The sequence below is a fragment of the Giraffa tippelskirchi genome, chromosome X (assembly GCF_054371585.1).
Source record: "Giraffa tippelskirchi isolate mGirTip1 chromosome X, T2T-mGirTip1v1.2.pri, whole genome shotgun sequence".
Taxonomy (NCBI): Eukaryota; Metazoa; Chordata; class Mammalia; order Artiodactyla; family Giraffidae; genus Giraffa; species Giraffa tippelskirchi.
In genome coordinates this window covers 113430273-113444247 of record NC_137289.1, presented here as the reverse complement: position 1 = coordinate 113444247, position 13975 = coordinate 113430273, and the positions used below count along the sequence as shown (strand labels likewise).

Genomic DNA, 13975 nt, shown 5'->3' with positions numbered 1-13975 from the left:
AACTGCCTACTACCTGCCAGATTCTGTTCTAGGCACTAGGAATAATCCATTAAGTAAAGCAGAAATGCATGTTTTCATGGCATTTATATTGTACAAGTGGGAGACAGAAAATAAAGAAATAAGAGAATACCATATTTAGTATGTCAGATGGGATAAAAACTATAGGGGGAAATAAAGCAGGAATGGGGGATGAGGTGCTGGGGTTAGGAGAGAGAGTTAGTATTTTAAATTTGGTAGTCAAGGAAAACCTCAGGGATAGATGACTTTTTTTTTTAGGCTGCCTGCATATGGCATGTGGGATCTTAGTTCCCTGACCAGGGATCAAACCCGTGCTCTTTGTATTGGGAGTGCAGAGTCTTACTCGCCAGACCACCAGGGAAGTCCTAGGGATAGATGACTTTTGAAGATTTCTCTTAAGTTGTTAAGAGACAAGCCCTGGTGATATCTGGAGGAAGAGAGTTCTGGGCAGAGGGAACAGTTAGTGCACCAGCTTTATATGTGGAAGGAAGAGCAGGAAGGGTAGTATGAAGAGAATGGAGGAAACTAGGGAGACAGTGGGAGACGACAGGCTTAGAACGATGGTGAACACTAGAATATATAGGGACTTAGTGACCATTGTAAGAATCTGGTTTTTACTCTGAGGAAGACAGGCAATGGGGGATTTTGAATAGATGAATGACATGTTTAGAATTATAATTTTTAAAATAAATCAAGGATTAAATTAATACTAAATTGTGGAGACTAGACAAATTTCATGTTCAGAAAAACTGCAGACACCTTACATTAAAGGAGATGGAAAATAACTTCTCACCCTTTAAAAGGGTGGGTTGTGATTTTCTTCCAAAATGTTCGGTGTAAAAAGGGAAAGAAGCACAGTAACTTTATTTTGTGTTTTGTTTTTGGCTGTGTGGCATATGGGATATTAGTTCCCCAGACAGGGATTGAACCTATGCCCCCTGCAGTGGAATGCAGAGTCTTAACCACTGGACTGCCAGGGAAGTCTCCCCAAATTAATTTTAAAGTGAAGAAACCCGCTAAATACTTCCTTGGCCAGGTGACCAAGGTCAACATCTACAGTGATGTCATACTGATAATATATACACTATCAATACTCTTGTATGTACTATCAAGGGTATATACAGTCAACATAGAATTGTATTTTTAAAGAATAATTCCAGCCACTGTGGGAGAATAGATTAGAGGGGTCAAAGGGCAGAAGCAAGGAGACTAGCTTGGCTGTTTGTAATGACACAGCAGAAATAATGGTGGCCGGACTAGATGGTAGCAGTGCAGGTCATAAGAAGTGGTCGGATTCTAGATGTGTCTTGAAGGTAGAATAGGCAGAGTTTGCTGATGAATTGGATATGAGATGTGAAAAAAAGTCGAAATGATCTAAGGATATTTAGCTTGAGTGTCTATATGGATGGAGTTTCCATTCAAAAAGATGAGGAAGACCTGAGAAGGAGAAGATCTGATGAATATTTCAAGGGCTGGATTTTGTATACAAGGCAAGTTGCAGATTCCTATTTAGCCATCCACGTCATGCCATGTATGTGCACTTAATTGTGTCTGACTTTTTGCAACCCCATGGACCCACCAGGCTCCTCTGTCCATGGGATTTTCCAGGCAAGAGTACTGGAGTGGGTTGCCATTTCCTATTCCAGGGGATCTTCCAGACCCAGGGATTGAACCTGAGTCTCTCCTATCTTCTGCATTGGCAGGGGGGTTCTTTACCACTGCGCCACCTAGGAAGCCCATTTAGCCATCAAAGTGAGGATATTAAGCAGGTTGTTGGATTAGTGCCTGGAATTCAGAGGAAATTCTGAGCGGGTGATGGAAATCTGAGAGTCATTAGCAAATAATTGGAATTTAAAATCACAAGACCAGATTAGATCACAGGTGCTTGATAACTATTTGAAAGAAAATAAATATACACCATCTCTTCCGGTAAAACACATTTTCTATAAGAATTGTTTATATGCAGTTGCAAATAGGGGAACAAAATCAATATAATGTGGAAGTTGTATTGGAGTATAATTATAACCTTCACCATGAAAGGAAAAAGGACTCAACTTGGCTGCTGCACAGTCAGAAGCCTTCTTAGCTTTATTTTAAGAAAATGAAAAGTGAGAGTCTGTACCAAGGGGCTTCCTCTCCAAGGAAGCCTTACTTATGGTTCTTGCTCCAGGTAGATTGCACTTCCTCCTGTGCTTACCTTAATGATAAGCTCAGGTCTGAGTTCCACTTCCTTGTGTGCTGTCTCAGCTCTATCAAGTCAGAATTTCTGCTGTGTTGGCTTATTGCACATTTAATATTCTATGGATAGCCTCTTGCCATACCAAACTGTTGTGTCTGAGACATTCATTTTTTATTTTATTAATGTTCTGCTAATAAGGTTGCATACATTTTGAGTGATCTGCCCCAACTCTATTTTTTTTTCCAGAAGTCTTGTTACTTTTAGTGTGCTTTTTGCAAAATGAGAGATATTTCAGGGAAATGATTGTATACATGTAGTGGACATGTTACTTTTGTCCACATCTTTCCTAGCATCTTTTTCTTTAGGAACTGTACCTTCCTCATCAGGTAAGGCTGTTAATCTGTCCATTACTTTCCCCTCCAAAACAGACGGACAGGAATGGGCACATGACTCAGGATAGCCAATCAGAACATATCACCTACCTGGCCCATGGTGATTGGCTCAGGAATAGACACATGACCCAAGCAGAGCCAATCCTTGGAGCTTTGCTGGAACTCTTAGGAAGTTAGGACTCTCAACTCCGGAGCTCTCTTGGACGTTATCTGACTAAATGATGATGCCATCGCAAGAGAAAGACACAAATTAAGAATCCACAGTAAATTATTCAACTCCTGTGTATTTCTCCCATTATTATTTTCTTGGAAAATACATAGTATTTCTTCAAGTCTCAGTTCAGTTGTTATTTTCTGATGAAATAATTCATGACCACTGCACCTCCTCCCCCGAGGGCTGCAAACTCCCTTCTCAATCCCACAACACATTGTACCCATCCCCCTTACAGCTTTGCTGCCTGAGTTTGTTTATTGTCTGCTCTTCCCCTTCCCCCACTCTTCAGTGTATGGTGTATGGCATTCTTGATCTTAGTGACTTTGCCTTATTCATCTTTATAAGCCCAGGACCTAACATAATGCCAAGTACACGGTAGGTATATATTAAATGTGAGTTGAATGAATGGATGATGATATGATTCTAGTAATACTTATAGCTGATCATCTTGCATGAAAAAAGATATTGCCTTACACACACACAGACACATACATACTCTAGGGGAATATAGGATTTATGACAGGAAAGAATTTTGATCCATGATGCTGAAGCTGAAGCTCTGATACTTTGGCCACCTGATGCAAAGAGCTGACACCTTAGAAAAGATCCTGATGTTGGGAAAGATTGAAGGCAGGAGTAGGGGATGACAGAGGAAGAGATGGTTGGATGGCATCATCCACTCTATGGACATGAGTTTGAGCAAGCTCTGGGAGTTGGTGATAGACAGGGAAGCCTGGCACGCTGCAGACCATGGGGTCACCAAGAGTCAGACATGACTGAACTGAGTGACTTAAAACAAGCTTAAAACAATACAGTTCATTGGGATGAAGCTTGACAAGAATACAGTAAGGAAGAATGCAGAGTACTGGACACTTTGGAAGAAGAGAACAAATAAAGTTAGAGAAGAAACAGTGCCTTATAGACTTGGAGAGTAGAGAGAGAGAGGCGGAGGGGTGATACTATTAAGGGAAGTAGGTATAGATAAGGAAGAAAAGTAAAAGGAAATAGATGGGAAAGGAGGAAAAGTAGAGAGGTGTTGGTGGAAGGCAGGAGTGGGAAGGAAAAACCTGGTGTCAGGCTGGATATTGGAACACTGAAATGAATGTCATAGTCTCTGCCCACTGTAGGGGAGATTTGGGTTTGTCATGATGGTTGAAATAAAAAAAAAGGGATGATGAGAAGGGTGTGTGTTAGGGGAGATTACACACTTTCCTGAATGGGCAGCAACCTTCCACAGCTGAAATGCTGTCCTCAAGCTGGGAAAATGTGCCACTCTCCCCCCATTCTTGTCTCTTTCTTTCTGAACTCTGTATTCTCTTAAGCCTGTCAAGACTAACAGGATTTTTATTCTACATGCTGTTCATCCCAGCAGGATTGTAGTCTCATCACCCTTCTCCACCCAGTAGAGCAAGATTTTTGTTGTTGTTTACTTGCTAGGTCTTGTCCAACTATTTGCAACCCTATGGACTGTAGCCTGCCAGGCTCCTCTGTCCATGGAATTCTCCAGGCAAGAATACTGGAGTGCGTAGCCATGCCCTTCTCCAGGGGGATCTTCCTGACCCAGGGATGGAACCCTGGTCTCCTGCACTGCAGGCAGATGTTTACCATCTGAGCCACCAGGGAAGCCTGTGGGAGGGTCTGGGCATTGCCTAATCCAGCTGGCAGGTGGAAAGAATTGTTGGAGGAGCTGCTGCTGCTGCTAAGTCGCTTCAGTCGTGTCCGACTCTGTGCGACCCCATAGGTGGCAACCCACCAGGCACCCCCATCCCTGGGATTCTCCAGGCAAGAACACTGGAGTGTGTGGAGTAAATGATCAGGACCCTAAGGGGCCTTCTCCAGACAGGCCTTCTTGCATATCCTCTGTTTTAGCTCCTCTCTGAAAGAGGCACCTAGATAATAGTATTTGATATAAATTTCCTGAGTTGTTTGGTAAATGTGAAAAACCTCCACCAAATGGAAGATGTTAACTACTTGATGAGCACAAAACCCCAGGCCTCTTGGAGCCTAAAGACTGATGAAGGTAACCCTTTTGACACCACCCAGCTACCTCACCATCTGCCAATCAGAGAATTGCACAGGATTTAATCACAGACCCTGCGACCTCCTTCCCTCACCTGACTTTTAAAAGTGCTTTGTGAAAACGCTTGGGGGGAGTTTGGAGCTTTTAGGGCAGGAGCCACCCCGTCTCCTGGCATGGCCCTGCAAGGAACGGTTCTCTGATCCAAACTCAGACCTTTCATTTTTTTTTTTTTTTTTGCTCACTGTACAAGGAAGGGACTTACTAACGAGCCTTAACAAGGCGGGGGAGACCTGCAGGAAAGGATACACCTGGGATCTGGGAGCCAGCTGTGCTCGCTTCTGGGAGGGGTAGGTTCTGGTGCCCCGGCCACAAGGGGGAGGCCGAGGGTGGCAGGCAAGAGGGTCTTGCCGGGTTGGTCCTGCCTTCCCCGGAGGGGAGGGGGTGCGGGCCTTGGCGTTGCGTGTCCAGATGGCACATGGAAGGTGTGTTGAGCTCAGATCGGTAGACCAGGGGTAGCGGGTCCCCGGGTGGCGGCGGAGAGGGGAGACCCACGACGGCAGCTCATGTCCGGCAGGGTCGTCTCCAGGGGCGAGCTGTGGCAGGCGCGGCCCCCGCTGGATGGGCTCTGGAGCCGCCGCCTAGGGGAGTCCGGCAGACGGCGCTGAGCTTAAGGGCGGCCGGAGACGCCCCCCAGCGCTCCGACCCGGTACCTGCCGGGGGGCGGCGCGAGGGGCGCGTGGCGCGAGAGGCGGGCACCGAGCGCGTGAGTCACTCGGCTCCCTCGGGCTCGGAGCGGGACTTCGCCTCCCGCCTGGGGTCTAATTTCATCTCCAGCTTCGGCGACTCAACCCTGAATACCTGCCCACTCCTGAGGGGGGGGACCAGCGTTCTTCCGTCTAGGTGACGGCCAGGTAAGTTTCTGGTCTTTGGATGCTTGGGTGGCTCGCGGGGAGGAGGGGGGCGGTCTCCCAGTCTGTGCCTTGGTCTGCCTTTGCTTCCACCTCTGGTTCCCTCCGTTGGAGACAGAAAGTTAGATTTAAAAAAAAAAACGCAACAGAGAAGATCAAATGCACGCTCAGACCCCAAACAAGCCAAACTCTGGGGCCCTATTTAATTTCCCGGGTATCTTCAAATGTCTGGATGCGGCGTTTAAGGGGCTAGGAATGTTCGATTTGTTTCGTGTGTGTCCCTCCTCCCCCACTTTCTTCCTAGGTTATTCTCAGAGGTCGCGTTTGAGAGGGGGGTTGGGGGACAAGGGTGACGAGAAAGCTGGAAGGCTGAGCTGGAATCCCTTGCCAGGGCGGTTTCCTCATTTCTCTGCGAGGTGGCAGATGCTCTACCGTAGCCTGAGTTGGGATCTTGGAGCCAGCCCAGGACCTGCCGGAGCTGTAAGGTAACTGCAGTTGCTGCATATCAGTCTCGACACCGCTGACTGAATCAAAATGTTCCGGAGGCACAATTAATGTGAATGCCACGATCATGTTGAAACAATTCACTAAAGGACTCTCTTGAATATTTTATTTTGAATGTATCGTATTTCAGGAAAATTTTAGGAGGCTACCGTGGGTCTTATTTTCTCTATTTTCAGAGATGCTTCCAAACCTATTATTTCTCTTGCAAGAAAATCAATGAACACTGTCTCTTAGAAGGATTTAACAATGCAAAGCTACCTCTTACTTTTCCTTTACCTGTGTGTGTATGTGTGGCGGGGAGGTGCTCCCACTAACTGCTTTTAGAAAAATCGAGGCAGGGAGGGTGCATGCCCCTTTCTCGACCATTAAGCTCAAGTGTTTCCATGACTATTAAATAGGTACTAATTGTTGCTGCTCTTTTTTTTGCTTAAAAGTAGCCAAGGAAAGAACCTCCTAGAATGCTGTGCATCTGTGGCTCATCTTGTCGACTGATTGCTTTATCATCAGTACTGTTTGGTTTGATGCAGTGTTAACAGGTGGTCTAAATTCACAGCACAGTTCTGTTCTAGACGAACAACCCTGGGGATATGGGCGGAAAGTCTAACATCTCCTCCCCCCTCCGCCCCCAGAAAACCCCCGTTTCTTTCTCCTGCTTTGTGGGAGAGAGAAAGATGGTGGGGGCAGCTTTTCTGACAGTTGATTGGGTCGCCTATCATTAATTGTGCTTTCCTGAATCATCATTTGGTTTATAATCTGTGATTAGAGAGATGAACCTTTACCCTCCTCCCCCCAGAAAATTAATAAAACCTGAGATGTTTAGTCAGTTCCCAGGGGTAACTTTTTAGAGTTAAATGGAAACTGTAATGATCCTTTTTTTTTTTTTTCAAAGCTCTTCCCAGGGAGCCCCCCCAAACTGAGTCAGGTTTCCCACCTGTTGGATAACATGATTCTTCTCCTCTGCCTCTTGTGACTCTTGGTTTGCACACCAGTCTTGCTCAAGATAGTAAAATTTCTTGAAAGGCAGGGTAATGTCTTATTCATCTGTATATCCTTGGAGCCTATTAAATTAGGTAGGGGTCGGAATGAATGAATGAATACATGAATTTGGCAGTTTAAATTGGGTTTGGCATCCCTTGGACATCTCCTGGGCATGCTTTTTCTTCACTCCTATAAGATAAACCTTCTAATTCAATGATTCTTAGTGTGGATTCTCAGACTACACTGTGTTCTAAATAAGGTTTGACATATATTGAAAACATCTATATATTAGTTATGACCTTTTTTTTTTGTTTTGCTGCAACAGAAAAGTCAACTAAAAGTGGCTTTAACAAATTAGAGAAAGCTGACAGCAGGTGATCACTGGAGTAGGCTCAGTGGCCCAACAGTGTCAGGGGATTGGACTAATACCTTACCCTCCTGGTTTCCTGGGCTTCCCTTGTGGTTCAGCTAGGAAAGAATCTGCCTGCCATGTGGGAGACCTGGGTTCGATCCCTGGGTTGGGAAGATCCCCTGGAGAAGGGAAAGGCTACCCCCTACAGTATTCTGGCCTGGAGAATTCCATGGACTGTATAGTCCATGGGGTCACAAAGAGTTGGACACAACTGAGCGACTTTCATGTTCCTGGTTTCAAGATGTCTGTAACAGCTCTAGACATTACATCCTTATCCCATGTTCAAATGCAGTTAACGGGGTAGAAAGTGGTAGAAAAACTTCTCCTGCAACTTTCTCCTACCAGAGAAGAAATAACTTCCCCAAAGTTCCTCAACAAAATCTCCCTTGTATCTCATTGGTCAGAGTTGGGCCACCTATCAATCCATGGGACTGGACTGTGCCATGGGGAGGCCAGGAAATATCTGGCTTTTTAGCTTATATTGTGGGAAGGAGGCTGGGGAGAGGGGCTTTGGAGAGAGATTTGGGGAGCTAGCTGGCAAGTCTGTTGAACTGTCATGAAAGAAAGTGGTTCTGTTTTAGTCAGTGATGGTATTAATGATTGGTCCAACTACCACATTAAATATTAAACAATGTAGCAAAAGCATATTCAGAACAGGATTATTTTCTATCTCGGGTATGGTATTTTAAGGGTGCTAAATCATTTTTGTAGAGTGGTAACTTTTAGAGACTGCAGGTAGAAAAATAAATTTCTATATATAATATATATATGACATGTATGGTTTTCATTGTTATAAATGTGGGTCAGATCCTCCAGCTTCTGAAAGAGAGTAAACCTTCAGTAAGTAGATAGTTGTGCTGTGAGTTTGGGAGCATCACAACCTCGCAAGGACAAATGGAAAGGGGTTTAGCAATTAAAAAACTAATTACTGGTTTGGCACCTATGCCCCGAAATTCTGGGTTACATAAACTCAGAGTCTCGAATTTGCATCCTAAGAGTCTGGAGAGCAACTTAGCCAGAGGGGGAAGAAGAACATGAGAAGTAGTAGATACTGATGATTTAGAGAGACGGATTTTCTTTGGGAGCCTTCTCTGTTCCTTACTGTGGAACATGTACTACAAAAAATGTTTGAGATGATTCTTAGTGCACACATGAAAGCTGAAGCTGATGAAGGAAAAGAGAGCATATATCTCACTGCCAGCTTGGATTCTTGACTTTTCCAGTAGGAGTCCTGATGTATTTGCAGAGGGGACCAGGTTTGAGGACCTACTGATGGGAGTTCAGCTAAGAAAGTACCAAGAGATTGAAATGTAACAGTTAATCCTATGCCTAGCTTTCTCACCAAATGAATAAAGTAGACTATCAGTGGTTCTCAAACTGTTTTGCACTTTAAAAATCACCCGGGGAGCTTTTAAAAGTCCAGATTTAAGGGCTGATCCCTGGACTTCCCAAATTGGAACCTCTGGGAATGGGACACAGGCACCAGGACTTTAAAACCTCCCCTAGATGATTGCAGTATGCACCTGACTTTGGGAACTGTTATCGGTTGCTCCGGCTCCCAAAATGAAGTACCACAGACTAGATGACTTAAAAACCAAATATATTTTCTCACAGTTCTGAGAGCTAGATGTTCAAGATCAAGGTGTTGGCAGGGCTGGCATCTTCTGAGGTAGGTCCCTCTCCTTGCCTTGTACATGGCCACCTTCTCACTGTTTTCATGTCTTTCCTCTGATGTATCTGTGTCCTGATCTCCTCTTACAAGGACACCAGTCATATTGGATTAGGGCCCACCCCTCATTTTGATTTCATTACCTATATATAAAAGCTCTGTCTCCACGCACAGATTCTGAAGTACTAGGGGTTGGGATTTCAACTTGTGAATTGGAGTGGAGTTGGGAGTGTGGGGGCACAATTCAGCCCAGAACAGGAACCACTGGACAGGTATGAGTACGGCACTACACGGAAGCTACTGTGCAGACAATTTACCGGAAGATCTCTCTATAGTTGAGATTCCAGTTCACTAACTCTGGGTGAGGCATGAGGGTCTGCAGTTCTCATGAACTCCGAGTGATGCTAATGCCACCGGTACCCAGATAATGCTGGAAGCAGCTTTGGTGCTGTCTAGATCAGTAGTTCTGAAGCTTGAGCAGGCACGGGAATCACCTGGAGAGCTTTTTAAAAACAGATCGCTGGATCCTGGCTTCAGAATTTGTGATTCTTTTTTATTTTAAGGCCAGAAATTTGCATTTTATTTATTTATTTATTTTTATTTTAATTGGAGGCTAATTACTGTACAGTATTATGGTGGTTTTGCCATACACACACATGAATCAGCCATGGATGTACATGTGTTCCCCATCCTGACCCTCCCTCCCACCTCCCTCCCCATCCCATCCCTCTGGGTCATCCCAGTGCACCAGCCCTGAGCACCCTGCCTCATGCATTGAACCTGGACTGGCAATCTATTTCACATATGTTAATATACATGTTTCAATGCTATTCTCCCAAATCATCCCACCCTCGCCTTCCCCCACAGAGTCCAACAGCCTGTTCTTTATATCTGTGTCTCTTTTGCTGTCTCACATATAGGGTCATCGTTACCATCTTTCTAAATTCCATATATATGCGTTAATATTGTATTGGTGTTTTTCTTTCTGACTTATTTCACTCTGTATAATAGGCTCCAGTTTCATCCACCTCATTGGAACTGATTCCAATTCATTCTTTTTAATAGCTGAGTAATATTCCATTGTATATATGTACCACAGCTTTCTTATCCATTTGTCTGCCAATGGACATCTAGGTTGCTTCCATGTCCTGGCTATTGTAAACAGTGCTGCGATGAACATTGAGGTACACATGTTGCTTTCAATTCTGGTTTCCTCAAGTGTGTATGCCCAGCAGTGGGATTGCTGGGTCGTATGGCAGTTCTGTTTCCAGCTTTTTAAGGAATCTCCACACTGTTCTCCATAGTGGCTGTACTAGTTTGCATTCCTACAGGATTTGTGATTCTGTAGGTTTGGGGAAGAGCCCAAAAATTTGTGTTTCTAACAAGTCTCCAAGCTGGCAGTGAGATATATGCTCTCTTTTCCTTCATCAACTTCAGCTTTCATGTGTGTGCTAAGGTTTGTCTCAGAACATTTTTTGTAGTACATGTTCCACAGTAAGGAACAGAGAAGGCTCCCAAAGAAAATCCATCTCTCTAAGTCATCAGTATCTACTACTTCTCATGGTGCTGCTGGTCTAGGGACCATCCCTTGTTTTTTTTATTTTTTAAATGTTTAATTTCAGTTATTTAAAGTTCCAACAGTCTGTATACACTTTATATTAAACACACAGGAAGCCGGGGCTCTTAGCGGAAATACACATTTCAATTTTGGGGGTTGTTCAGATACTGAGAAGAGCTTTGTGAACCATGTCTCTCTCACATTTTGAGATTCTGTGGTATGGAGTGAATCTAGTTCATTACATACATCATTATTTGTGAAGTTTATAGCGTTGTACTTTTTGTTTTGCCAGGCTTAATTACTTTATCTGCTCAAAAGACCAAGGATGAGGAAATGAGAGAAAATGCTACACTGAGGTCTCTTTTAATCTCTTATGCAAATGGAGGTGAATGAATAGGGAGTCTATACATCAGCCCATTTATCTCTATTTATGCTTCTTTTCTAATCACAGAGCTAAATTGCAGCTTGCCCTTATACCAGCTCAAAGAGGATTTTATGAGATGAGTTGCTGGCTTCTTATATGTGATTTTTTTCTTGGGAAGATTAACTATTCTAGAGATTGTATAATCCGGGGTGGGGGGAGGCATTGTACATTTCTCAAAACACATTAATTTTAAATTCTAATTTAATTACATTTTTATTTCTATATGAGACCAATGGTGAGCTACATCAAACAATACCCCCCTCTCCAAAATGATTGGAGGTGGAAAAATAGTTTGCCTGCTCTTTGAAACTTCAGTTAGTAGAATTCATGGTCTGCAGATGTTTTTGCTTCGTTGGGAGAGTAAAACAAGAGACTGTCTGCAAATGGGAGACTAAATGGATTAGAAACATCCAAAAACTTATGTTAGTGGCCTGGGTATAATTTCAAGAATGTGGCTGTATTTTTTTTTTAAAGTAGAAACTTGTCTCCCAAAAGAGCTATATATATTTTTTTGGTATATTGGTCACTCTACCTTTGATATCTCATTTAGCTGTTGTAACCTCTAATATATCAGATATGTGTGCGTCAGTTATCTGCTGCCATAATAATGCTGCATAACAAGCAACCATAGAATCTCAGTAGCATATGACAATGTGTGTATTATAAGCTCATGGGTCTAGGTCAGCTGGGGGTTAACTAGACTGTTTTGTTGATCTTGGCTGGGACTGTTCACATGTCTTGGGTTTATCTGGATGTTGGCTGATGTAGGCTAACCCTTTCAGTTTTTTCAGTTTTATATATATATATATATATATGTATGTATGTATGTTAACTAGACTGTTTTGTTGATCTTGGCTGGGACTGTTCACATGTCTTGGGTTTATCTGGATGTTGGCTGATGTAGGCTAACCCTTTCAGTTTTTTCAGTTTTATATATATATATATGTATGTATGTATGTATATACACACACATACTTTTTTTTAATGTTCTCTTCCATTATAGGTTATTACAAGATACTGGGTATAGTTCCCTGTGCTGTACAGTAGGTCCTTGTTGGTTATGTATTTTATATATAGTAGTGTGTCTATTTTAATCCCAAACTCATAATTCATCCCTCCCCTCTCCCCTTTCTCCTTTGGTAACCATACATTTGTGTTCTGTGAGTCTTTCTATTTTGTGAATAAGTTCATTTATATCATTTTTTTTTACATCCTACATATAAGTGGTGCCATATGATATTCATCTTTTTCTGTCTGGCTTGCTTCACTTAGTATGATAATCTCTAGGTCCATCCATGTTGCTGCAGATGGCATTATTTCATTCTTTTTTTTAAATCACTGAGTAACATTCCTAGACTAACCTTGAGTGGAGTAACTGGTGCCTGGGCTCTGTTTCACATGTTTCTCATCCTCTGGCGGGCTACCTGGTCGTGTCCTCAGGGCAGCCGGCAGAGGTGCAGGAAAGAACAAATGGAAATAGGTCTCTTGAGGTCTAGATGCATAACTGGCATACCCTCACTTTTACCTTGTCCTGTTGGCCAAAGCAAGCCCCATGGTTAGGCCCAGAGTCAGAGTGGGAGGACCCTACAAAGTTATGACCAAAGAAATGGATGTAGAGAGGGGTAAAGAACAGGGGCTATTTTTTGCAGTCTATCACAGAGCAGAAAAAGTTCTGAGACATTAAATAACTTGTTCAGATCCCATTACTTACAAGAGGTGAAGCCAAGACTGAAAAGCAACTTTGCTGCCAAAGTTTAACACTCTTTCCTTTATGCCACATTGCTCTGCTACTTTTTATTGTACCCTATTTAGAGCAAAACTGTGTCAAGAGAAGATACATGTACAGCCTAGAAGATAAAAAATTGTCACAAGTGAGATTCTGGGCACATGCATATATATATATATATATATATATATATATATATACACATTGTTATATTTTTCAGTTTGCTCAATTTGTAGAATTTATGTTTTTAATTTTTATTAATGTTCTCTCTTATCTCTGGTACGAAGCATCTAAAATATTTCCATTTTAAAGTAAAAAATGGATTCAACTTTTAATCCAGTAAATCTAAAGAGGTTTCATGCTGCCCCATTTTCCCTTACTTCTGACTTCCAAAGTTATGCCAGGTTTATAGGGCCTCCTATTCAGAATGAATTTGCTGATGCCAAAAGTGTTAGAGTTTACCCTCAGGGTCTTTGCACAGTTTCCACATTCTTGGTGAGTTTTGCCAGCAATTGGTAAAACCTCCCAGCACTGTCCAGGGGAGAGGTTACCTGTGATATTTCCAGCCTGATCATTGGACCTGCCAGGTTAGATAAACTCAGTTGTGGAGACGGATGCAAGAGAGTGTCCAAGCCTAATGCCATTAAATAGTTGAATTGTATAATGAATTCTGTTTCTCCTGATTTCATGCTTGGCAGTCAACCTTATGATTCTCCATGTCCGTTACCTTCAGAGAGTGAATAACCTGGTCAGGCTGTCTGGTCTGTGTGAAAGTTACATTTCTCATTGTAAATTACTAAGCCACCACTCTGGCTTGAAACACTTATGAGCATTATGGGAGTGAGTCAGCATCCAGCACCTTCAAGCCTGATAAATGCAGAGACACTGATAAGATCAGTTATCTGAACTTGCACTGCTAGCGTTTATTCATCATTTTCTGCATCCCAGCAACCGTGCAATTTTATTTACATGA

General features: G+C 43.0%; 1 protein-coding gene across 1 annotated transcript in view; it reads left to right on the top strand.

The window, feature by feature from the left end:
- Positions 1-5191: 5191 nt before the first annotated feature.
- SYTL5 (synaptotagmin like 5) overlaps positions 5192-13975 on the top strand; it is a 233454-nt gene continuing 224670 nt past the window's right edge. The window contains exon 1 of the mRNA XM_081564242.1: positions 5192-5734. The gene's annotated coding sequence lies outside the window, so the exon portion shown is untranslated. The remainder of the gene's footprint in view (positions 5735-13975) is intronic.